The sequence below is a fragment of the Oncorhynchus mykiss genome, chromosome 25 (genome assembly GCF_013265735.2).
Source record: "Oncorhynchus mykiss isolate Arlee chromosome 25, USDA_OmykA_1.1, whole genome shotgun sequence".
Classification (NCBI taxonomy): domain Eukaryota; kingdom Metazoa; phylum Chordata; class Actinopteri; order Salmoniformes; family Salmonidae; genus Oncorhynchus; species Oncorhynchus mykiss.
Window position 1 is genome coordinate 14,300,354 of NC_048589.1, and position 27,242 is coordinate 14,327,595.

Here is a 27,242-nt window from a genome sequence, read left to right on the forward strand (position 1 = left end):
CACCAGACCTAGAATACCTCACAATCAAATGCTGACTGTATTACCTCCCAAAATAATTATCTTTGGTTATAGTCACAGTATATAGCCGTGTATATTCCCCCTCAACCCGATACCACGACGGCCCTCAATAAACTACACTTTACTTTTATTGTAGCTGGGGAAAATGCTACCAAAGTTCTTTCAACAAATTGCCTGTAGTAAACGCCATCAAAAACTCTCAACCATTGTTACTCCCACTTCTGGGATGGCTACAAGGCCCTTCCCCGCCCTTCCTTCGACAAATCAGATCATGACTATATCCTGCTTCTCCCTTCATATAGGCCGAAACTCAAACAGGAAGTACCCGTGCTAAGGATAATCTTCTTCCGCTTTGAGGATAACACAGTGCCACCGACGCGGCCCGCTTCCAAGGACTGTGGGCTCTCCGTCTCTGTGGCCTACAAGTGTTTACGGACGTATTCAATCTTTCCCTATCCCAATCTGCTGTCCACACTTGCTTCAAGATGTCCACCATTGTTCCTGAACCCCGCCCTGTGCAACTGGGTCCTAGACTTCTTGATGGGTCACCCCCAGGTGGTGAAGGTAAGAAACAACACCTCAACTCCGCTGATCGTCAACACAGGGGCCCCACCTGTGTGCGTGCTCAGCCCCTTCCTGTACTCCCTGTTCACCCATGACTGCATGGCCACACACGCCTCCAACTCAGTCATCAAGTTTGCAGACGACACAACAGTAGTAGGCCTGATTATCAACAATGACAAGACAGCCTACAGGGAGGAGGTGAGGGCACTGGCAGATTGGTGCCAGGAAAATAACCTCTCCCTCAACGTCAACAAAACAAAGGAGCCGATCATGGACTTCAAGGGACAGCAGAGGGAGCACTCCCCTATCCACATCGACGGGACCGCAGTGGAGAAGGTGAAAAGCTTCAAGTTCCTTGAAGTACACATCACTGACAATCTGAAATCAAATCAAATTTCAAATCAAATGTCTTTATATAGCCCTTCTTACATCAGCTTATATATCAAACCCAGCCTAAAACCCCAAACAGCAAGCAATGCAGGTGTACAAGCACAGTGGCTAGGAAAAACTCCCTAGAAAGGCCAGAACCTAGAAAGAAACCTAGAGATGCACCTGGCTATGAGGGGTGGCCAGTCCTCTTCTGGCTGTGCCGGGTGGAGATTATAACAGAACACGGCCAAGATGTTAAAATGTTCATAAATGACCAGCATGGCTAAATAATAGTAATCACAGTGAACAGGTCAGGGTTCCATAGCCGCAGGCAGAACAGTTGAAACTGGAGCAGCAGCACGGCCAGGTGGACTGGGGACAAGGAGTCATCATGCCAGGTGATGGTCCTGAGGCATGGTCCTAGGGCTCAGGTCCTCCGAGAGAGAGAAAGAAATAAAGAGAGAAAGAAAGAGAGAATTAGAGAGAGCAGACTTAAATTCACACAGGACACCGGGCAAGACAGGAGAAATAATCCAGATAACAGGCTGAACAGACTGACCCTAGCCCCCCGACACATAAACTACCGCAGCATAAATACTGGAGGCTGAGACAGGAGGGGTCAGGAGACACTGTGGCCCCATCCAATGATACCCCCGGACAGGGCCAAACAGGCAGGATATAACCCCACCCACTTTGCCAAAGCACAGCCCCCACACCACTAGAGGGATAACTTCCATCACCAACTTACCATCCTGAGACAAGGCCGAGTATAGCCCACAAAGATCTCCGCCACGGCACAACCCAAGGGGGCGCGCCAACCCAGACAGGGAGACCACGTCAGTGACTCAACCCACTCAAGTGACGCACCCCTCCTAGGGGCGTCATGGAAGAGCACCAGTAAGCCAGTGACTCAGCCCCTGTAATAGGGTTAGAGGCAGAGAATCCCAGTGGAGAGAGGGGAACCGGCCAGGCAGAGACAGCAAGGGCGGTTCATTGCTCCAGTGCCTTTCCGTTCACCTTCACACTCCTGGGCCAGACTACACTCAATCATAGGACCTACTGAAGAGATGAGTCTTCAATAAAGACTTAAAGGTTGAGACCGAGTCTGCGTCTCTCACATGGGTAGGCAGACCATTCCATAAAAATGGAGCTCTATAGGAGAAAGCCCTGCCTCCAGCTGTTTGCTTAGAAATTCTAGGGACAATTAGGGGGCCTGCGTCTTGTGACCGTAGCATACGTGTAGGTATGTACGGCAGGACCAAATCGGAAAGATAGGTAGGAACAAGCCCATGTAATGCTTTGTAGGATAATCAACCCCTTGAAATCAACCCTTGCCTTAACAGGAAGCCAGTGGAGGGAGACTAGCACTGGAGTAATATGATCAAATGTCTTGGTTCTAGTCAGGATTCTAGCAGATGTATTTAGCACTACCTGAAGTTTATTTATTGCTTTATCTGGGTAGCCGGAAAGAAGAGCATTGCAGTAGTCTAATTTAGAAGTGACAAAAGCATGGATTAATTTTTCTGCATCATTTTTGGATGTAGATGGAAAAAAGCTGTCCTTGAAACAGTCTTGATATGTTCGTCAAAAGAGAGATCATGGTCCAGAGTAACTCCGAGGTCCTTCACAGTTTTATTTGAGACGACTGTACAACCACCAAGATGAATTGTCAGATTCAACAGAAGATCTCTTTGTTTCTTGGGACCTAGAACAAGCATCTCTGTTTTGTCCGAGTTTAAAAGTAGAAAGTTTGCAACCACCCACTTCCTTATGTCTGAAACACAGGCTTCCAGGGAGGGCAATTTTGGGGCTTCACCATGCTTCATTGAAATGTACAGCTGTGTGTCATCCGCATAGCAGTGAAAGTTAACATTATGTTTTTGAATGACATCTCCAAGAGGAAAAATATATAGTGAAAACAATAGTGGTCCTAAAACGGAACCTTGAGGAACACTGAAAATTACAGTTGATTTGTCAGAGGACAAACCATTCACAGAGACAAACTGACATCTTTCCGTCAGATGGGATCTGAACCAGGCCAGAACTTGTCCGTGTAGACCAATTTGTGTTTCCAATCCCTCCAAAAGAATGTGGTGATCGATGGTATCAAAAGCAGCACTAAGGTCTAGGAGCACGAGGACAGATGCAGAGCCTCGGTCTGACGCCATTAAAAGGTAATTTACCACCTTCACAAGTGCAGTCTCAGTGCTATGAAATGGTCCACCCACACAGACAGTGTGGTGAAGAAGGCGCAACAGCGCCTCATCAACCTCAGGAGGCTGAAGAAATTTGGCTTGGCCCTTAAAACCCTCACTAACATTTACAGATGCACAATTTAAAGCATCCTGTCGGCTGTATCAACGCCTGGTAACTGCACCGCCAGCAATCACAGGGCTCTCAGGAGGATGGTGCGGTCTGCCCAAAGCGTCACCGGGGGCACACCTGCCACACCGCCTGCCCTCCAGGACACCTACAGCACCCGATGTCACAGGAAGGCCAAAAAGATTGTCAAGGACATCAACCACCCGAGCCACGGCCTGTTCACCCCACTATCATCCAGAAGGCAAGGTCAGTACAGGTGCATCAAATCTGGGACCGAGAGACTGAAAAACATCTTCTATCTCAAGGCCATCAGACTGTTAAATAGCCATCACTACCCGGCTACCACCCGGTTACTCAACCCTGCACCTTAGAGGCTACTGCTGTATGTACTGTACATAGACATGGAATCACTGGCCACTTTAATAATGTACCACTAGTTTAATAATGTTTACATACTGTTTAACTCACTTCATAGGTACTGTATATATTGTATTCTACTGTAAGTCAATGCCATTATGACATTGCTCATCCTAATATTTATATATTTCTTAATTCCATTATTTTACTCATAGATGTGTGTATTGTTGGGAATTGTTAGATACTACTGCACTGATGGAGCTAAGAACACAATCATTTCACTACACTCGTAATAACATCTGTTAAATATGTGTATGTGACCAATCAAATTAGATTTAATTTGATATCCAATATCTGCTTTTTTTTTAACAATAGGTGCCCTTTGTAGTCTGTGTTTGAAAAACCTCCCTGGTCTTTGTGGTCTGTGATTGAAATGCACTGCTCAACTGAGGGACCTTACAGATAATTGTATGTGTGGGGTACTGAGATTAGGTAGTTATTGAAAAACCATGTTAAACAGCTACATGTTTTAGAAACTTAAAAATGTGACTGGATAATGTACCTGTAACACCCACAACAAAACATTACAAAACAAACCAGACAAAATAAGTGCTAGTACATAAAAGCCCACTCATTCCTTGTGTCAGATCACACTGACATCATTCTCATTGAAAGCCAACAGGCGTTGTTATGTCATTCTGCATCAGTCTTACCACCCTCGATGTCCTCTACCTTTGTGTGATGATGCGGTCTGCCAATGGTATTCCTGTGGTATGTGTTTTCCTGTGTAGCGTGAATGAGCCAACACGCTGTGAATTGCTTGCTGACGTGTGACGGCTTTTAGAACCCACAAGGCTAAAGCAAGATGACAACAGACATTCATTCTGAATAGGATACTTTGTCGAGCTCGGACTGAGCAACACCTCAGAGTGTCACACAAAACCATTGGCTGGCTGATGTCCTCTAAAGACAGCTGTGCAGCCAAACCAAATCGTTTTTTATAGTTATTTGTTTAACAGGGGCGGCAGGGTAGCCTAGTGGTTAGAGCGTTGGACTAGTAACTGAAAGGTTGCAAGTTCGAATCCCCGAGCTGACAAGGTACAAATCTGTCGTTCTACCCCTGAACAGGCAGTTAACCCACTGTTCCTAGGCCGTCATTGAAAATAAGAATTTTTTCTTAACTGACTTGCCTAGTTAAATAAAGGTAAAATAAAAAACACCTGTACTTGGCTCTACAGATATAAACAAATATAGTTATTTGTATTTTATTTTCTGTCTAACTTAGACCAGAAGTTAATTCAGCCACTACAAATGCAGTGGCGGTGAAGGACTTTTGTCTGTGAAAGTACTATTCATTGACAGTAGACTGAATTGGCTTTGATGTAGGCCTAACACTTGCACCCAGATAAGAGTGTAAAGACACCATCATGCCCATTACATACTATACAATTACGACTGTACAATAAGCACTCTAGTATCAGTCACTAACAGTCGCTAGCTGCCACAACCCAATCTGAGGTTACTGTACCTCAACATGCAATATGATTGTATAATGACCACATCAGTATAAGTATTCATTCACTCCTGTGATTCAGAGTGGCTGACACTGTGTGTTTCCAGTTCCTTGGGGACAGCAGGGGGCTGTTTCTGTAGTGCAGTGCAATTAGCCTAAGAAGAGCTAGGCCTTATTGAAGGTGATGATTCCTCACCCTGCTACTTCAGAAACCGCCAGCTCAGCTCCACAGGGAGGCGTCAAAAGGCCTTGAAGGATGATGGTAGTCAGGTGAAGGTAAACTGAAATCAATGGCTAGCCACAAAGCAAGGAACACTGGCATTCCTCTAGCTGTCTGTGTGTGAAGTGTGAGGGTGTGTCAATGATGTCTGTCTGTGTGGGTGGTTATGGGTTGTGTGTGTGTGTGTGTGTGTGTGTGGTTATGGGTTGTGTGTGTGTGTGTGTGTGTGGTTATGGGTTGTGTGTGTGTGTGTGTGTGTGTACTCTGCTTTGTTGACTGCCTACCATTTACACAATACCAAACAGCCTAGATGTTTCAGGGCTCTACCTTTCAGCACTGTCCAAACAGAGCTCATAAAGCGTATCTGCGGAGTGGAGGAAAACAGTATCCCGGACAGACTCTCAAAACACACAGAAAAGTTTACATTCCCCAAACATCACTTCTGTCGTCACCCCATACACTTTCTTCATAATCTAATTTCACTCAGAGCTGTATGCCTATGTGATGTTGTCACAGGTGCCGAAGATTCCTGTGAAAAGACAAGCGTAGAAAGCTAATTAGCACCTGAACCTCGACATCTCACTCCGTGCATTTCTGGAGGTGGAGATTAGATGCCTCAGCTGACATGGGAGGTGTGAGCAGTGCTGCTGATATGCAAATGAGGCAGTTAATTACGGTGGAATAATATTATCAGATCTACCAGGACTGTTTGCCTCCTTGTATGGAGATGGATGGAAATGATGTATTATTAATAGGGATGTCAAAGGTCAGTTTTGTAATGTTTTTCTTGAGATACACTCCAAGTCTTTTGATGTCGTTGAAGTGAGTGCACTCACTGCAGTGTGAGTGTTTGTGTTTTATGACCAATAATGATGGCTGTATCCTGCCAATTTACATTGAATGACCATACATAGCGAGAGAGATTGTCTTATTGCAAACGGCAACAACTCTTGACTATAAAGGAGATTTCATACATAATAATGTGCTTTCTGTGTGTACATTACAGCATATTCCATAGCAGTGGTCTGTGTCCATAAATGTAACTCTTGTCAATTATAGATTTGATTTGATTTTAATACACATTTCACATAGCCTAGGGTGTTCCAGTACTGTGCCTCCAGGAAAACATTCATGCTCAAAGCCCTGTAGCTAAATCTCAAATTACTGTCAACTTTATGGTGAATGCAAAGATACTCTGTGCTTTGTCCTCATCAGCACTCGTCTCTCTCTCTCTCTCTCTCTCTCTCTCTCTCTCTCTCTCTCTCTCTCTCTCTCTCTCTCTCTCTCTCTCTCTCTCTCTCTCTCTCTCTCTCTCTCTCTCTCTCTCTCTCTCTCTCTCTCTCTCTCTCTCTCTCTGAATCCCATTGGTTGCTTAGCAACCGCTTGCAGCACACTTGAAACTTCCATTTGGGCTTAGTGTTCTCAGATCATAATGGAAATAAATCATAGCTTTTGTTTTCCTTACTTCAAAGTAGTTCTGGATTATTACAGAATATTGATGCCTGTGTTATAACACTACCCGTAATCCCTATATGAATGTACAGCTAAAGGCCCAAATAACGTAAACACCAACATAGTGTCTTAGTAGGGCATTGGGGCCACCATGAGCCAGAACAACTTCCATACACCTTTGCATCGATTCTACAAGTGTCTGGAACTCTATTGAAAGGATGCGACACCAATCTTCCATGGGAAATTCCTCAATTTGGTGGAAATCGCTGTCTCTGAAAACAGTTCACTATCTCCAATAAGTGTGATATTAGGTTGAAATCTGGTGATTGAGATGGCCATGGCATATGGTTTACATTGTTTTCATGCTCATCAAACCATTCAGTGATCCCTCGTGTCAGGTGGATGGTTACATTGTCATCCTATAAGGGAATAGCCATGGTATGTACAGTACCAGTCAAAAGTTTGGACACACCTACTCATTCCATGGTTTTTCTTTATTTTTACTATTTTCTACATTGTAGAATAATAATGTGCTTTCTGGTAATACAAAACTATGAAACAACATTATTGAATCATGTAGTAACCAAAAAAGTGTTCAAAATATATTTTATACTTCAAAGTTGCCACCCGTTGCCTTAATGACAGCTTTGCACATGCTTGGCATTCTCTCAACCGGCTTCATGAGGTACTCACCTGGAATGCAATTAACAGGTGTGCCTTGTTAAAAGTTCATTTGTGGAATTTCTTCAAGTACAGTCGCAAAAACCATCAAGCGCTATGATGAAACTGGCTCTCATGAGGACCGCCACAGGAAAGGAAGACCCAGAATTACCTCTGCTGCAGAGGATAAGTTCATTAGTTACCAGCCTCAGAAATTGCAGCCCAAATAAATGCTTCACAGAGTTCAAGTAACAGACACATCTCAACATCAACTGTTCAGAGGAGACTGTGTGAATCAGACCTTCATGGTTGAATTTCTGCAAAAAAAACACTGCTAAAGGACACCAATTGTGAGGACAGATGATGAAGACGAGAAGCAGGTACAGGGAGGGAACATTTAATAACCAACAGACAGGAACAGAATACGGACAGTGTCTGGACAGGGGAAACGTAAACAACAATAATGATGACACGGGGAACCAATAGAGGAGCAGACAGATATAGATTGGGCAATCAACAATGTGAAGGATTACAGGTGAGTCCAATGAGCGCTGATGCGCGTAATGATGGTGACTGGTGTGTGTAATGAAGGGCAGCCTGGTGCCCTTGAGTGTCAGAGAAAGATAGCGGGAGCAGGCGTTATATGACCCAACACACCTCCAGGCTGGGTATTGGCTATTTGACCAAGAAGGAGAGTGATGGAGTGCTGCATTAGATGACCCGGCATCCACAATCACCCGACCTCAATCCAATTGAGACGGTTTGGGATGAGTTGGACCACAGAGTGAAGGAAAAGCAGCCAACAAGTGCTAAGCATATGTGTGAATTCCTTCAAAACTGTTGGAAAAGCATTCCAGGTGAAGCTGGTTGAGAGAATGCCAAGCGTATGCAAAGCTGTCATCAAGGCAAAGGGTGGCTACTTTGAAGAATCTCAAAAATAAAATATATTTTGATTTGTTTGACACTTTTTTTGGTTACTACATGATTCCATATGTGTAATTTCATAGTTTTGATGTCTTCACTACTATTCTACAATGTAGAAAATAGAAAAAATAAAGAAAAACCCTTGAATGATTAGATGTCCAAACTTTTGACTGGTAATGTATAATACGCTGTACATCAGGGATCATCAACTAGATTCAGCCGCAATCCATTTTCTTTCTTGAGCGGATGGTCAGTGGGTCAGAACATAATTACGAATCATTTGTAGACTGCAAATTGATCGTAAGAAGGCCAAACATACATAATATTTGAGTAAAGCATAATAATTTCAAACCTTGCTTACATTTGTATACGAGCACATTGTCGTGACGTTGTATTAGTTCATGTGACGACTGCTGCTCATAGAATGATTACCGGGTGGTCCGGCTTGAATTCATCCACTTAGACGCAGCTACTCCTCCATAGCATGGATAGAATAAGGTTCCTTTGTCTTCAACCTCATGTTGCGTTTTGGGTTAGTTGACTACTCAGACCTTGGCTGCAGTTCGGGTCACTTAGTCTGATATGTTAATTCTTAACTCACATGTCTTATACCCTCAGGTCAGAAGTGGGCGTAACCGCCTTCAGGGCAATTCTCTGGGCATACCAAGTTATGAGGCAAGGTCTAGATTTTACTCAGATCCAATTTAGACAACTAACTTCACACTTCATCTTTACAAAAACAGTCTCTTTGATTTGGACATTTTCCACCCAACGTACAATGTATAAACATCAAGCATATACTTGGAAAACTTAAAGTTACAATGTTTTCGTAATAACGTCGTCCTTTAACCGTTAATAACAAAACAAAAATGACATTCATTTTCATATTCCATCTATCGTCATTACCACCATTGTGGCTGACGGAAACCATTGTTCCAAAGTCCATTTATTACATGTTTAATGTTCTGAGGCCGGTTCTCCATAGTGAGAGGACAAGGGAATTTTGTCTGTTGCCTAAGATTTACAATGAGCGTGAGGGGTCATAAAAACCCCACATCTTCATACCCCTAGATCTCTCCTCCTCTGTTGCGGGTGAGAGATAATCTGTACGGTTGTGGTCTCCTGTAACCTGACCTGATCAGGACAGTCGTGACAACATATATCTCTCTATAATGCCTGTGTAAGGACTGACACTGGAGATGAGAAGCAGGTACGGGTTGTAAACATTTATTCAGGACAGACAGGTAACAAAACAGAAACATTGTCAGCACACGGGTAAACAATGACAAATGACAATTAATGCTGAAGCAGGGAACAGAGCGTGGAGCCAGACAGATATAGGGGAGGTAGTGACAGAAGTAATTGAATCCAGGTGAGTCCAATGATCGCTGACGTGCGTGACGGGGGAAAAGCAGGTGTGCGTAATGTTGGTGGTAGGAGTGCGTAATGCTCGGGAGCCTGGCACCTTTGAGCGCCAGGGAGGGGGAGCGGGAATAGGCATTACAGTATCCCCCTCTATTTTTTTATCATTTTTATTTTACCTTTATTTAACTAAGTCAGTTAAGAACAAATTCTTATTTTCAATGATGGTCTAGGAACAGTGGGTTAACTGCCTTGTTCACTGGCAGAACAACATATTTTTACCTTGGTAGCTCGGGATTCAATATTGCAACCTTTGGGTTACTAGTCCAATGTTCTAAACACTAGGCCACCTGCCACCTCTAGGGACGCTGCCCTTCGTCCCACCTGGGCGACCCTGGCGGGCCTGGCCGAGGCACGGGCGCTGGACAAGCCGGCTGGGCGTAAACTCCCGTCGAACCGGCAGAGGCATGGGAGCCTGGCAAGCTGGCTGAGGCATGGGAGCCTGACAATCTAGGTGGGGCGTGAAAGCCTGTTGATCCCGCTGAGGCGTGGGAGCCCGATGGTCCGGCGGAGGAGTAGCAGGCTTAGGAGCCAGCTAGGCGTAAAAACTTGACGATCCGGCTGAGGCCCAATGTGGGATGGGTGGCTTCCGAGCCACCCGGGGTAAGAACCTCACGAGCCAGCTCGGGCGTGACAGCCCAACGAGCTGGCTTAGGCACCCCCGGTTCCATTGGTGGCGGCCCCCAGACCTGACGTCACCACCAACCAGAACGCAGGCACTCCCTGATGCTTCGTATGATGGCTACAGCATTCTGTAATACCGATGCTGGAGATAAGAAGCAGGTACAGGGAGTCAACATTTATTCAGGAACATACAGGTAACCAAACAGGAACAGCGTCAGCACACGGGTAAACTACGACAAACAACAATTAATGCTGAAGCAGGAGAACAAGACAGATATAGGGGAGGGATTGACAGAGGTGATTGAGTCCAGGAGAGTCCAGTGATCGCTGATGCTCGTAACGGGGGTTGGCAGGTGTGCGTAATGATGTGGCAGGAGTGCGTAATGTTGGGGAGTATTGTGGTGGCTAATTTCTGTATTACCAAATGAGGAGAAACAAACTTCACACACCAGTCAGAGTTATACTTAAACTACAATTTTAATAATAAGAGCTTTGCGATAGCACTTGACTTTCAATGATGCACCATTTCTAATGAACCATTGAAAGTGACAACACAAAAGTACAAAGATCTTTTATAGCCAGTATACACCCCTCTCAACCTACATGACGAACAACAGATACATAGAATGGTCACACGGTTAAGATTTGTATGAAAGGTATCTACTTCATTGTAAAGACCAGTGTCTGGTCCTCCTACTCCAAACTGGAACCGTCTCTCCCTGGTATGGTATAGAACAGAACCATTACCCAAAGACATCGTAAATCTCCTAGGTCAGTGCTATCTCAAAGAGGCCCTCCTCAGTAAAACACACACACAATAGTTAACTGAATACTCTATTCTGTCGAATTAAACAACTAATATAATGCAATACAAGAATTATGACATAATCTTGCAATTTCCACGACAGTATGGAAGGCCAAGAGTTTCAAATCGTCTTACCCAGAACATGTAATTATAATTTTTCTCTCGCTTTTTTCAATTGTCAAATGTAATTTTTTGTACACGTGATTTTTTTCTCCTGTCCAGTGTGTGTTTACAGGCGATTTGAACACTTATGGTTATATTTACAAGCGTAGTTTGTATTTGGTGTTCATTGCACCTGTTCAGCATTTACAGGTCATGTGTGTTTACTGGTGATTAGAACGCTTGTTATGGTCATATTTTGCCAATATATTTTGCCATATCTTGTCAAGCATATTTTGTATTTGGTAAATAACGTCACATTGTGATTTTTTAAAAGTATTTATGTATTGAAAAAAAGCACATAAAGGCTTCATAATTCAGAAAGGGATTTTTTCATTTTAATTAGCAATCCATAATTTTTCCTTGTCTGAAGAATCAAGCTAAGTATCAAGTGACCACAAAGGCTGAATTCAAATGTTTTCTAAAAAGGAATTTATAAACTCTTACGGAGGCAGTGGAGTAAGGTCCAGGGTGCACAACTAGATAAATAAGCTTCTTGTGCGTATGGAAAATGTCTGGGATCTTTTATTTCAACTCATGAAACACGAGACCAACAGTTTACATTTACAATTTACAGTTTACAGTTTAGAATTATGCAAGTTCTCCCACTTAAAAAGATGAGAGAGGCCTGTAATTTTCATCATAGGTACACTTCAACTATGACAGACAAAATGAGGAAGAAAAATCCAGAAAATCACATTATAGGATTTTTAATGAATTTATTTGCAAATTATGGTGGAAAATAAGTATTTGGTCACCTACAAACAAGCAAGATTTCTGGCTCTCACAGACCTGTAACTTCTTCTTTAAGAGGCTCCTCTGTCCTCCACTCGTTACCTGTATTAATGGCACCTGTTTGAACTTGTTATCAGTATAAAAGACACCTGTCCACAACCTCAAACAGTCAAACTCCAAACTCCACTATGGCCAAGACCAAAGAGCTGTCAAAGGACACCAGAAACAAAATTGTAGACCTGCACCAGGCTGGGAAGACTGAATCTGCAATAGGTAAGCAGCTTGGTTTGAAGAAATCAACTGTGGGGGCAATTATTAGGAAATGGAAGACATACAAGACCACTGATAATCTCCCTCGATCTGGGGCTCCACGCAAGATCTCACCCCGGGGGATCAAAATGATCACAAGAACGGTGAGCAAAAATCCCAGAACCACACGGGGGGACCTAGTGAATGACCTGCAGAGAGCTGGGACCAAAGTAACAAAGCCTACCATCAGTAACACACTACGCCGCCAGGGACTCAAATCCTGCAGTGCCAGACGTGTCCCCCTGCTTAAGCCAGTAGATGTCCAGGTCCGTCTGAAATTTGCTAGAGAGCATTTGGATGATCCAGAAGAAGATTGGGAGAATGTCATATGGTCAGATGAAACCAAAATATAACTTTTTGGTAAAAACTTAACTTGTCGTGTTTGGAGGACAAAGAATGCTGAGTTGCATCCAAAGAACACCATACCTACTGTGAAGCATGGGGGTGGAAACATCATGCTTTGGGGCTGTTTTTGTGCAAAGGGACCAGGATGACTGATCCGTGTAAAGGAAAGAATGAATGGGGCCATGTATCGTGAGATTTTGAGTAAAAACCTCCTTCCATCAGCAAGGGAATTGAAGGTGAAACGTGGCTGGGTCTTTCAGCATGACAATGATCCCAAACACACCGCCCGGGCAACGAAGGAGTGGCTTCGTAAGAAGCATTTCAAGTTCCTGGAGTGGCCTAGCCAGTCTCCAGATCTCAACTCCATAGAACATCTTTGGAGGGAGTTGAAAGTCCGTATATATAAGTCATATAATTGAGCACCTCATGCTAATTGCAAATATTTTGTTGTCTGATTGAGGGAAATAATGTAAGATAAGAGAACTCTATGTATTTTGAAAAATGTGTCATTGAGGATTATAATAAATACCGCTTTGATGTCATACAAGCAAGCCATGTGCACTTCACATTTCCATATTATAAGACTAATGTCATATACAGTGTCAGTGTTTATGACCACTATGTTTGATGTACAGTTAATAGATGATATGACGCCAAACGCTGGGTTGTTTTGAACCGAATGAGCCTGTTTGTCTATTGTGAAGAAAATTCACCATGGCACACACACCTGAATGCACTCATGACTCCTTTCTATGCGCACCAAAATTATGATCTGTTTCTCTGAATTGCCTTGTGAAAGTCTAGCACTGTAATTTCGTATTTTATAACTTAGCTAGTCATGTTGGCAGTAGAACAGGCTTTCAAATGATGCCACCTGACCCAGATTGCAGTTTACAATGGAGCATTTTGCATTGCGTAAACAGTAATTGTGTGATGACAGGGATGCAGGGTTGTGTTCCAAACAGAACAAGTGTGCTTGCTCTAGTTCCTCAACGGCACAGCTAGGAGAGCTCAAAAAAGCACCTTATAGTTGAAGACTCTTCTTTGAGTCATAGCATTGAAATGACTTAGGAATGGTGCACACTTTGGAGAGGTGTGTGACCACTTGGAGACACCAGTTAGTCCTCTCAACCCCATGTCATGTTTGGGGTTTATGTTGCACCTACCCCACATTTTACAGGAATATTCTCATGTTACTGAATGTATCTAGAGTATTTTCAGATTTTTATTATCAGCAAATGCGGCGAAAAGTACAATAAATGTAAAATGCACATAACATCAACAGGGAACTGGTGAACTGTTGTGAACTCATCTTTGGTCTAATAATGTTCCCATTGTTCCCTTTCAACTGCTACCATGGTTATGCATATGCATTTCACATGTGTTCTGCAAGAAACATTTCAATTTAGCCCCATATCCATATAACCCAATCCTTTTTATAAATGTTTATTATTTTTTACCCCTTTTTCTCCCCAATTTCGTGGTATCCAATTGTCCAATGTAGCTACTATCTTGTCTCATTGCTACAACTCCCATATGGGCTCGGGAGAGACGAAGGCTGAATGTCATGCGTCCTCCGATACACAACCCAACCAGCCGTACTGCTTCTTAACACAGCGCGCATCAATGTGTCGGAGGCTACACCGTGCACCTGGCAACCTTGGCTAGCGCGCACTGCGCCCGGCCCGCCACAGGAGTCGCTGGTGCGTGATGAGACAAGGAGATCCCTACCGACCAATCGCTCCCTAACCCGGACGAGGCTAGGCCAATTGTGCGTCGCCCCACGGACCTCCCGGTCGCGGCCGGTTACGACAGAGCCTGGGCGCGAACCCAGGGACTCTGATGCAGTACAGCGCCCTTAACCACTGCGCCACCCGGGAGGCCCCAAGGGTTCATTCCTTAATTAACTCAGGAACCACCCCTGTGTGGAAGCACCTGCTTTCAATATACTTTGTATCCCTCATTTAGTTAAGTGTTTCCATTATTTTGGCAGTTGCTGTAAGTGCGGGCAGCGATTCAGAAATATGATCATGAGGTTGAATATTAATTTGAATTTCAACTTTCTCAATGGAGGAAACACGTTGTGTCACCACTGTATCAGCTGTGAAAAGCTTGAATTATAAGTAATGTAGAGAGGAAGCACGCTGGGCTTGACATGTTTTAAACAGGTCTTTCCGGTCAGGCAGATACACAAGGTCCACAGACCCAGTCTAGTGACACGGAAAACAGTGCCACAGGGGATTGTCTACTCCCTAGAATGAGATTAAGATTATTGCAGTTTCTTCTTGTGAAGAGAGTGATTGGTGTACAGAAACATTGCACCTGTCCTGAGACTGCAGGGTGGGACTAGGGGGGTGACTCCAACATCCATATAGAGCTTAGTAAGGTCCACAAAAGGAAATGTAGGGGCTGATGTCCTGTTTTATCTACAAGCAGACAGGAGACCTAATGAAATCAATTTCCTTGAGTCTTTGCATAGGAAATGTCTATAGGGAATGAGTCTGTGCACACAGTATATAGGCATGACACTGAAGTCCTCCTATTGTTCAAGGAATTACCACTTAACCAGGGAGCAAAAGTCACAAAAAACAGTACAGTGCAGTTCTCACATTGTCTGTAGCGTTCCCACTTAATCAATAACAGCCATTACTCTGGTGCTGTGTCCAACTGGACAGCAGGCACTACATAGGAGAGGCTCTTGTCTGTGGGCCATGTGATGAGAGTATAGCAGAGCAGTGACACTGCCTTGAACCTTAAAAAGTGCTCCTTCACTCCAGTGCTGTGCTCCTGCCAAGCACGGTAAACTACCATTACCCCAGGCAGAGCAAGGTCAGCAGAGGATAGACGGAGAGTGGAGGAGTGCAGTTCAGGTTGCTGGTGAAGTGTGTGTGTGTGTGTGTGTGCGTGTGTGTGTGTATACCTTCCCAGCTGTTGCAGGGACAAGCTGTAGTAATGCTGCTGGTTTGTAGCTACATCTCTCATGTTCAGCTTGGGGGGGACAAGGTTGTTGTTTATCTAATCTAGCAGCTAATTGATCCGATTAGAGGGAGGAGGCCCTTGGTGTAGCGACAGAGAGGCTCCTCTGGCCCCTTCAGTAAACTGGTGAAGGAGAGCCGCTTTAAGGGCACGACATGCACAGCTGGTGTATAGGCCTCAGAGAAAGCATGGGGTAGAACAAGTCTAGCAGACGTATTAGTCTGGGGGGAAATCATTCTCATCATCATCAATTCTGCCTGAGTTCATTATGGGAGTGTGTGTCTGACTCCAGGAACAAATATCTTGTTAATCTTGTTTTTGAAAGCATATTGGAAACACGTAGACATACAGACAGACATAGAGTATATTGAACGCACACACACGCACACACATTTCCTTTCCTTCCCTGCCTAAGCACGTTTGTGTCAGACTCTGGCATGATTACTGAGAAACGTTTGAGAAGTGATGCTTTTAGCATTTTATCTCGGCAGGCTTTTTATTTCAAATAAATGCTGGTTTAATAGACCCTGGTCAGTCAGTCGACTGCTCCACCCTCCCCCAGCCTCCAGTTGGCTCGATGGAAGATCAGTCACCTTCTAGCGCGTCTTTGTTTTCATTTCAACAACTCTCTGCTTGTGATGTGCCAGATGCCTCGCTTTAAAAAATCCACTGGGGCTGATTTGCTTGATCTTATCTTGCTGCAGCTTTCTGCTCCCCTGATTGTGGGGTCATTGACACATATTTTGAATCTGATTATCATCTTGGGTGCTATCCCCAGGGTTTGGAAGGCGGCCCGTGTGCTCTCTCTCCACAAAAGTGGGGACCCCTCTGACCGAAATAATTAGCATCCCAACGTTGAAATTGTCTTGCCTAGCAATTTAAAAAAAAAATCCTTAATCAACTGTCAGCTTAAATCCATCCTAGCTACGAGATATATTCGAAGTGTTCACAAGTCTGGTTTCTGGCCGGCACCACCTCTGCTGTAACCTTGGTTTTAAATTATGTGGTTAAGGGTATGGACAGGAGGATGCACTGTGCTGCCCTCTTTGTTGACTTATCCACGGCTTTCAATATTGTTGATCACAATTTATTGATTCAAAGATTGTCTGCAATCGGCATGGAACAGGAGTCATGTAATTGGTTAGAAAATGACTCGACCGACAAGACACAATGTGTTTTTTTCTGATAGTGTTAAGTCAGGTTTCCTTAATATTACAAAAGCTGTCCCACAGGGATACATTTTAGGTCCTGTACTTTTTACTGTCTATATAAACAATGTTGGTTGACCTGCAAATATTATTTTTACGTCCACCTGTATGCAGATGAGACTGTTGTGTATGCTATTGCCCCCAAGGTTAACCAGGCTCTTTTGAAGGTTCAATCTGCCTTCATTACTTTGCAGAAAGCCTTTATTGAATTGAAATTGGTACTTATTGCAGGTCAAACCAAGTATATGTTATTCTCCAAATCACATACAAATGTATCTGATGATGTATGCATACAGTGCATTCAAAAGTGTTTAGACCCCTTTGACTTTTTCCACATTTTGTTACGTTACAGCCTTATTCTAAAATAGATTAAATAACTTGTTTCCCTCCTCAATCTACACACAATAGCCCATGATGACAAAGCGAAAACCATTTTTTTTTCATTATTGAAAATAAATACATAAGTATTCAGATCCTTTGATATTAGACTCTAAATTGAGCTCAGGTGCATCCTGTTTCCATTGATCATTCTTGAGATGTTTCTATAGATTGGAGTCCAACTGTGGTAAATTCAATTAATTGGACATGATTTGGAAAGGCACACAGCTGTTCATAAAAGGACCCACAGTTGATAGTGTATGTTGGAGCAAAAACCAAGCCATGAGGTCGAAGGAATTGTTCATAGAACTCCAAGACAGGATTGTGTCGAGATACAGATCTGGGGAAGAACACAAAAAAAATGTCTGTAGCATTGAAGGTCCCCAAAACACAGTGGCCTCCAGCACTCTTCAAGTGAAGAAGTTTGGAACCACCAAGACTCTTCCTAGAACTGGCCGTCCAGCCAAACTGAGCAATGGGAGAGAAGGGCCTTGGTCAGGGAGGTGATCAAGAACCTGATGGTCACTCTGAAGGAGCTCCAGAGTTCCTCTGTAGAGATGGGAGAATCTTCCAGAAGGACAACCATCTCTGCAGCACTCCACCAATCAGTCTTTTCAGGAAGAGTGGCCAGACGGAAGTCACTCCTCAATAAAAGGCACATGACAGCCCGCTTGGAGTTTGCCAAATGCACCTAAAAACTCTCAGACCATGAGAAACAATATTCTCTGGTCTGATGAAACCAAGATGGAACTCTTTGGCCTGAATGCCAAGTGTCCCGCCTGGAGAAAACCTGCCACCATCCCTACGGTGAATCATGGTGGCGGCAGCATCATGCTGTGGGGGTGTATTTCAGCGTCAGGGACTGAGAGACTAGTCAGGATCAAGGGAAAGATGAACGGAGCAAAGTACAGAGAAATCCTTAATGAAAGTGCTCCAGAGTGCTCAGGACCTCAAACTGGGGCGAAGGTTCACTGTCCAACAGGACAATGACCCTAAGCACACAGGCAAGACAATGCAGGAGTTGCTTCGGGACAAGTCTCTGATTGTCCTTGAGTTGCCCAGCCAGAGCCTGGTCTTGAACCTGATTGAACATCTCTAGAGAGACCTCCCTAACCAACCTGACTGAGCTTGAGAGGATCTGCAGAGAAGAAAGGGAGAAACTCCCAAATACAGGTGTGCCAAGCTTGTAGTGTCATACCAAAGAAGACTCGAGGCTATAATCGCTGCTAAAGGTTCTTCAACAAAGTACTGAGTAAAGGGTCTGAATACTTATGTAAATTTGATATTTCAGCTTTTTTAAATTTTTGATAACTTTGCAAAAATGTCTAAACCTGTTTTTGCTTTGTCATTATGCGGTATTGTGTGTAGATTGATGAGTAAAAAAAACAATTTAATACATTTTAGAAGAAGGCTGTAAGGTATCAAAATGTGGAAAAAGTCAAGGGGTCTGAAAACTTTCCGAATGCACTGTATGTACATTGGTTGGTGCTCTCATCAAATCAAATTGAAATTTATATAACCCTTCGTACATCAGCTGATATCTCAAAGTGCTGTACAGAAACCCAGCCTAAAACCCCAAACACCAAGCAATGCAGGTGTAGAAGCACGGTGGCTAGAAAGAGCAAAACCTAGCAAGAAACCTAGAGAGGAACCAAGCTATGAGGGATGATAATAATAATAATCACAGTAGTTGTCAAGGGTGTAGCAAGTCAGAACCTCAGGATTAAATGTCAGTTGGCTTTTCATAGCCGATCATTCAGAGTATCTCTACCACTCCTGCTGTCTCTAGAGAGTTGAAAACAGCAGGTCTGGGACAGGTAGCACGTCCGGTGAACAGGACAGGATTCCATAGCCGTAAGGCAGAACAGTTGAGACTGGAGCAGCAGCACGGCCAGGTGGACTGGGGACAGCAAGGAGTCATCATGCCAGGTAGTCCTGAGGCATGGTCCTAGGGCTCAGGTCCTCTGAGAGAGATAGAGAGAGAGAGAAATAGAGAATTAGAGAGAGCATACTTAAATTCACACAGGACACCGGATAAGACAGGAGAAGTACTCCAGATATAACAAACTGACCCTAGCCCCCCGACCCATAAACTACTGCAGCATAAATACTGGAGGCTGAGACAGGAGGGGCCAGGAGACACTGTGGCCCCATCCGATGATACCCCCGACAGGGCCAAACAGGAAGGATATAACCCCACCCACTTTGCCAAAGCACAGCCCCCACACCAGTAGAGGGATACCTTCAACCACCAACTTACCATCCTGAGACAAGGCCGAGTATAGCCCACAAAGATCTCCGCCACGGCACAACCCATGGGGGGGCGCCAACCCAGACAGGAAGATCACGTCAGTGATCACGTCAGTAAGCCATTGACTCAGTCCCTGTAATAGGGTTAGAGGCAGAGAATCCCAGTGGAGAGAGGGGAACCGGCCAGGCAGAGACAGCAAGGGCGGTTCGTTGCTCCAGAGCCTGTCCGTTCACCTTCGCACTCCTGGGCCAGACTACACTCAATCATATGACCCATTGAAGAGATGAGTCTTCAGTAAAGACTTAAAGGTTGAGACCGAGTCTGCGTCTCTCACATGGGTAGGCAGACCATTCCATAAAAATTTTGCTCTATAGGAGAAAGCCCTGCCTCCAGCTGTTTGCTTAGAAATTCTAGGGACAATTAGGAGGCCTGCGTCTTGTGACCATAGTGTACGTTTAGGTATGTACGGCAAGACCAAATCAGAAAGATAGGTAGGAGCAAGCCCATGTAATGCTTAGTAGGTTAGCAGTAAAACCTTGAAATCAGCCCTTGCCTTAACAGGAAGAAAGTGTAGGGAGGCTAGCACTGGAGTAATATGATCACATTTCTTGGTTCTAGTCAGGATTCTATCAGCTGTATTTAGCACTAACTGAAGTTTATTTAGTGCTTTATCCAGGTAGCCGGAAAGTAGAGCATTGCAGTCGTCTAACCTAGAAGTAACAAAAGCATGGATTAATTTTTCTGCATCATTTTTGGACAGAAAGTTTCTGATTTTTGCAATGTTACGTAGATGGAAAAAAGCTGTCCTTGAAACAGTCTTGATATGTTTGTCAAAAGGGAGATCAGGGTCCAGAGTAACGCCGAGGTCCTTCACAGTTTTATTTGAGACGACTGTACAACCATCAAGATTAATTGTCAGATTCAACAGAAGATCTCTTTGTTTCTTGGGACCTAGAACAAGCATCTCTGTTTTGTCCGAGTTTAAAAGTAGACAGTGGTCACTCATCAATCGTGTCTCCACTTCTAAGTATCTTTATTGACAAAAAGCTATCTTTCAAAAAGCATCTTGATGAGTTTGAAATTAAAATGGCCTTATTTTATAGGAGTAGTTCATGCCTTTCATTTAATTGCAGAAAATACATAATTTAGTCAACATTCATACCTGTTTATAGACTATGGTGATATTGTCTATATGAATGCAGCTGCCACTCTGTTGAAGCCAATGGACACAGTTTACCATAGCGCACTATGCTTATTACGGGCGATAGGTACAGTACACATCACTGCATTCTGTATCAGAACGTAGCCTGGCCCTCTTTAAAGTCTGTAGATCAATGCATTGCACTCTTTTTCTATATAAATCCCACCTGCATGAACCTCCGCCGTACCTTACTTCATTGTTAACTTACAGACGTAGGAAATACACGACCCAGTCTCAGGGCTGACTAACTCTGGAGATCCCTTTAATCTCCACTAAGTTAGGTAAATTTGCTTTTAGTTTTTTTTGCACCTTACTTGTGGAATAATCAGCAACGCTCTCAAAAATGTTATGATTTGGTGCCTCTAGGTCAATTCAAAAGGCTGATTAAACTAAAGAATGTGTATTTTCTATGAATGTGTTTCGGTTTTCATTTTTTGTGTTCATTTTTATTTAACTTTGATTAGGCAAGTCAGTTAAGAACAAATTCTTATTTTACAATGACGGCCCATCCCGGTCAAAACATCACCTGACCCGGACGACGCAGGGCCAATTGTGCGCCGCCCAATGGGACTCCTGATCACGGCCGGTTGTGATACAGCCCGGGATCAAACCAGGGTCTGTAGTGATGCCTCAGGCACTGAGATGCAGCGCCTTAGATCGTTGCGCCACTCGGGAGACCTAAACACACGTTCATGCATTGATGTGTGTAATGTACACAGTGTTGATGTGTATTGATGTAAATACAGGGCTCATCTGTCAAAGACACCTTGGTCTCAGCATGACTCCCTGTCAAAATAAAACACACACACACACACACACACACAGCCATCGTAGGGTACTTATCCACTGTATGCTTTAGGAGGAGAAAGATAAACAATTGTAATTACAAATACTGCCCTATCAAACTCATTTACATGCTTTTGTAAAGCTATAAACACACTAAAACTAATGCGTGTGTTTGCATGGTAAATCATACTGTGGCATAATGGAAGGTGGCATTTTGACACTCCTCGAGAGGGGGCCTAATACAAAGGGTGTAAATGATTGATAGCACGTGGATGTAAATCAATATTCATTATTATGTTTCTATTTTGAGATGAGCGTTGGGTTGCCTGTCTGTTGTTTTGGCATTGTATTCAATGGCAGTGGCAGTGATACATCTATATTGTGCTTTTTACTTTGATTCCTGTCTCTACAATGCTACCATCATATCATCTATGTGGGTACTCACATCTCTCCTTATCTCCATATTATGCATGGTTGCTGAGTTTCTATGGTAACAAAACTGGTTCTTTTTTTTAAACACTTGAAAATGCTGTCCTTGTATGTTGTGCTTTTGTTGTTTGCAGTAACGTTGTTTGATCAATGAGTTATGAATTGACCACTCAAATCAATGCCATCTCACTGTTCTATCTCATCTTGACCACATGCACAGTATCTGATGGTAACAATGTGCTCTTGTCTCTCTTGGTTCTCTCTTGGTCTGTAGAATCACAGTGCACACTGTGTGGTGAGCCAGAAGGTGAGTGTGCCTCGTCGTTCAAAGCTTCTGTCATAATGCAGGTTTATGCAGTGTTGGAAGGGAGGGAACAGGGGATCATGGTCTGGAGCAGTTTTAGCCCAGCGCTAATACATTTGATTCAGCTACAGGTTCAGACTAATAACTGTGATTAGTTGATTACAGTATTTGAAACTGATGTGTTAGTGCTGGGCTGGAACAAATGCCGCACACCCAGTAGGATAGATGAACCATTCTGTCAGAACTGCTTTTCATCACTAACTAATCATTGGGGAGATACAGTATGTGCTGGGGGGCTGATGTAATGTCTTGTTAACAGACATATTAGATGTTACCGGCTGTCTAAAAGCTTCTTAGTCGTTGAGCCTCTTCTTCTTATATACCGGTACCCCTTTCATTGGCTGACATTTAGAAATCCTCATTCTTGAAGTGGAAGCCATCTTAAAGTAACTGTCCAGTGGAAATCTCACTTTAAAGTACATATTCTGTTAACTCATATTCAAATAATGCTGTTGACTCGTCCTACATTCGTATTTGTGGCCAAATCATAAATTGGAGAAAGAATACTTAAAAAAACAAAAAAAACATTTCAAACAGACTTTTTCAAAAATTCTTCCTATTTCCTCACAGAATAGGATGTCACCTCCCTGAGCAGGATGAGCTGGTTAATCAGTGGTCTAGAGGTGGCCAATCAGGAATCTACTTGCATTAATATAGTTAATTACCAGTATAAGGCCACACCATTTTGTTGTTGGGGTACACCCACACCATTCCAACACAGAAAAGCTGCCTTTTAACATACTTAATTTAGATATTTTGGAAGCAAAACTCTTTCACTCATATTATAAGTAATTACAGGTAATTTTTCATAGAAATCTGGAAACACTGGGCAGTTACTTTACCAAGGCACAGCTGATGTCATCCCTCATCTTAAAGGGGAAATCTGCATCAGCGACGTCCAATTTTTATTTTAAATTAGTGTTAATTAGTCTTTAGTAATACAATTACTTATAAATGCCTCATGATCTTAGTTCAGCTGTCATATTCCATCACACTCCAAATGAGTTTATAAACAATGTAATTGTAAAGAAACACTGTATTGCCTCATAACACGGTTTAGGTTTAAACTTTAAATGTAATCTCATGGATGGTCAGTCCTTGCATCTATAGCTCTGTCTATGAGAGAGGTTACATTTCTCCAGCCCTATCCCTCACTGGGATTTCTCCAGCCCTATCCCTCACTGCAGATTTCCCCTTTAATGGTCTTTATGAAAGGTCTGCATGCATTAGGCTTTGATTTTTGGAGTGCTTTTGTGTCATTATTCTCATCACTGTATGTGAGAGCTTGTGCTATTCATTATCCTGCCATTGCTTCATCCAACCAGCTCACTGAAAATGTATGTTGCTGTATGACATTTTGTCGACCTGTCTGTCTGTTTTCCTACTTGTACAACTGCACACCATGCAGGCATACAAAGATATGGCTAAAGCAAAAACATTCAAATAGTAGATCTGACAAGGCATAAGAGCTTTGACCTCTTTTGCTCCGGTGGAATTGAGAAGTATGAAATCAAGAAATGGCAGAAACATTTTAATGTGAAAGAAAGTACTCACACCCCTTGAATTTTTTCACATTTTGATGTGTCACAGCCTGAATTTGAAATGGATTCAATTGAGATTGAACTGGCCTACACCCATAATGTCAAAGTGGGATTATGTTTTTTTTAAATTTTTTTTAGGAGTAAACATTTGCTTAACACATCACATAAGTTTCATGGATTCACTCTGTGTGCAATAATAGTGTTTAACATAATTTTTTAATGACTACCACATCTCTGTAACCCACCCATACAATTATCTGTAAGGTCCCTCAATCGAGCAGGGAATTTCAAACACAGATTTACCACAAAGACCAGGGAGGTGTTCCAATTCCTCGCAAAGAAGGCCACCTAATGGTAGATAGGTCAAAAAAATAAGCAGACATTGACTTTCCATTTTAGCATGGTGAAGTTATTAATTACACTTTGCATGGTGTATCAATACACCCAGTCACTACAAAAATACAGGCGTCCTTCCTAACTGCCAGAGAGGAAGGAAACCGCTCAGGGATTTCACCAATAGGCCAACAGTTACAGAGTTTCATGGCTGTGATAGGAGAAAAGTGAGGATGGATCAACAACATTGTAGTTACTACACAATACTAATCTAAATGACAGACAATAAATCCAAAACATGCATCCTGTTTGTAATAAGGCACTAAAGTAAAACTGCAAAAAATGGCAAAGAAATTAACTTTATGACCTGAATACAAAGAGGTATGTTTGGGGCAAATCCAACACAACACATCACTGAGTACCACTAACTGAGAATCATTCATATTTTCAAGCATAGTGGTGGCTGCATCATGTTATGGGTATGCTTGTCATCAGTTGATAAAAAGACACGGAATGGAGCTAAGCATAAGCAAAAACCTGCTTCAATCTGCTTTCCGACAGACACTGGGAGACAAATTCACTTTTCAGCAGTACAATAACCTAAAACGCAAGGCCAAAGGTACACTGGAGTTGCTTACCAAGATGACATTGAATATTCCTTAGTGGCCTAGTTACAGGCCTTTGTATTAATCAACCATCTCCACTGGCTATTCATCAATCAGAGTCTGTATTGGTGGCAGGGCACTCATCCAAAAATCAATAGCCATATCCTTGGTTTTCTTGACATTAAGTAATACGTTCTAAATAGGACTGGTCACACCATCCAACAAACTCCTCCACCACTGGGCCACCAGCCAACAAACTCCTCACCTCTTTATCCTGTGAAGACTCACGATAACCGAGTTATCTGCAAACTAAATGATATGCCAAGAGTCGTGATTACTCTGACAACCATTGGTATACAGTACAAACAACAGAGGGGAAAGGACGCACCCTTGTGGTGAGGCAGTGGAGGAGGATAGTGTAACCTTCCTTCAGTGTCAGGGGAGAGAGCGTCCAGAAGGGACAGTTGGGGGCCGGACCGGGCAGAAGGGAACAGATCATCCGGGCCTTTATTTTGAGCTCCCAGCAGGCTTGATGCTCCAGAGTCAGGCTGCTCATGTCACTGCTCATTGCCTCTGAGGGCCACTGGGCCACAAGGCCACAAAGAGACTGATGTCCCCCTAGACCCCCACAGCCTGGAGGACGTGTTAGTCAGAGTGAGAGGGAGAGAGTAAGCGTGAGAGAGAAAGGGTGAGCGAGTAAGAGTGAGAGAGAGTGGAAGCGTTAGAGGATGTGTGAGGGAGCTTGATTCCCTCCAGGTAATCCCAGCTGAGATTAAGTATAAAGAACTGACAACATGCACATATTATCTCCATGCTTATGCACTGAGTGCTGAGCCATGAGCAACAGCCCTAACACACACACACACACAATAAACAGTGACATCATCCAAAAACGCCATCGGAGAAAGCCAAAGCCCCTGGACAGGAAGGGAAAGCTGGCAGGCTTTATCTTGTTGAAATAAATCAACATGCTATAGTTCACAGCATAGAGCAAGCAGAGAGGCGCCGTATCTTCTGTCATGTGTCCCCTTGAGCCAGAGGGATTGTGGGCTTTTCTTCGTCCCTCTCCTATCATGCCCGGTGTTGATCAGATGGATTTACAGCTAAGATTGTGTCCCTCGGGAGCTCATCATCACTCTATGTTACTCTGTTACTCACAGGGTAATACCATGGATTGACACAAGGGCCCCAGGTTGGGATCCAAAACTCTTTCAAGGTCCACAGGGAACTGTGCAGTTTAGAAGTGTTTATGCTTTTTTTCTTAAAGTGGCAATAAAGAGATGCAAATTTGAATAAAATGTTGTTTTCATACTCAGCCGTTTCCGTTGGGGATATCGCAAGGTGCAGGAAAGCCACTGTTAACTAGGTTTTTCCATCCACAAAAACTCAAATGACATCTTCTGTGGGGTAGTTAGTCTGGTGAAATGTGCCGGGACCTGAATTTATATTCAAATAAGCTATGAGATGACCTAAACAAGATGGACCATTTCAATGATACTGCACACTCATGTAGTTCGATGAATAAATGGAAATACATTACTGGCCCAGCTGTCTGAAAATGATTTGTTTTGTGGAGGGGGAAAAAGAAAACATGAGCTTCAAATTGGTCTTTTTAAGACCTAGAGACCATAATGAGTTAGCAAACATGCTTTCATTCATACAAACGGAAAGGGTCATTTCAAACAATCATCATAGCAGAGAGACCACATTGTTTTCCTGCTGTCAACAACAGGAATGTAGGGCAAGTGAGTAATTGAATTTGCTTTTAAACGGACACCTAGGAGTATTAACAGAAAAGGCCTCCGGAACTAAGGGATAATATGAAATACTAGAGCACTGTGGGTATATGCTGTGTAGAGTGTAGCCTATGCTACAGCTCTGGAGGTGAGTCAGTAAACAACATGCTCTTTTATAATAATGGGATGGTGCACTTAGAAATAAAAGCACTTTAAAACACACACTATCTAGCATGTTCATCGAAACTCTGCGAAATGATGCAGGTGTCCTATCCTTCAACCCGTTGTTTATTTCCTATCCACTTGCCATTACTCCAATCTTTGCCTGGTTTCTCCTCTTGTCCATGTCAACAGGAGGTGTTTCATTATAAATAAGGCATTTACTCAGGACCTTCTGAGGTTATTGATTGACTGAGTGGAAGAGATTGGGTGGGTACGTGGTTTGGTATGCTGTGGGCATCACAGGGAGGCAGGAAGACAACTGTGGTTGTTAAGGCAGGCAGGTCTCTGATGAGAGAGAAGGGGGGGGGGGGGGGGGGGGGTTATACAGAGGGAAAATGAGGGAGAGTGAGAAAGAGAGACAAAGAGGAGAATAAAAGGGATAGAGAAACAGAGAAACAAATAGAAACAGATAGA

At 43.3% G+C, this 27,242-nt stretch overlaps 1 protein-coding gene across 2 annotated transcripts in view; it reads left to right on the forward strand.

Moving 5' to 3' along the window:
- dlgap2a (discs, large (Drosophila) homolog-associated protein 2a) overlaps window positions 1–27,242 on the forward strand; it is a 170,745-nt gene that overhangs the window by 55,773 nt on the left and 87,730 nt on the right. Inside the window, exon 2 of one of the 2 annotated variants that reach the window (XM_021584584.2) lies at window positions 22,302–22,334. The exons of the other annotated variant lie outside the window; for it this stretch is intronic. The gene's annotated coding sequence lies outside the window, so the exon portion shown is untranslated. The remainder of the gene's footprint in view (window positions 1–22,301; window positions 22,335–27,242) is intronic. 2 annotated transcript variants of the gene reach the window in all.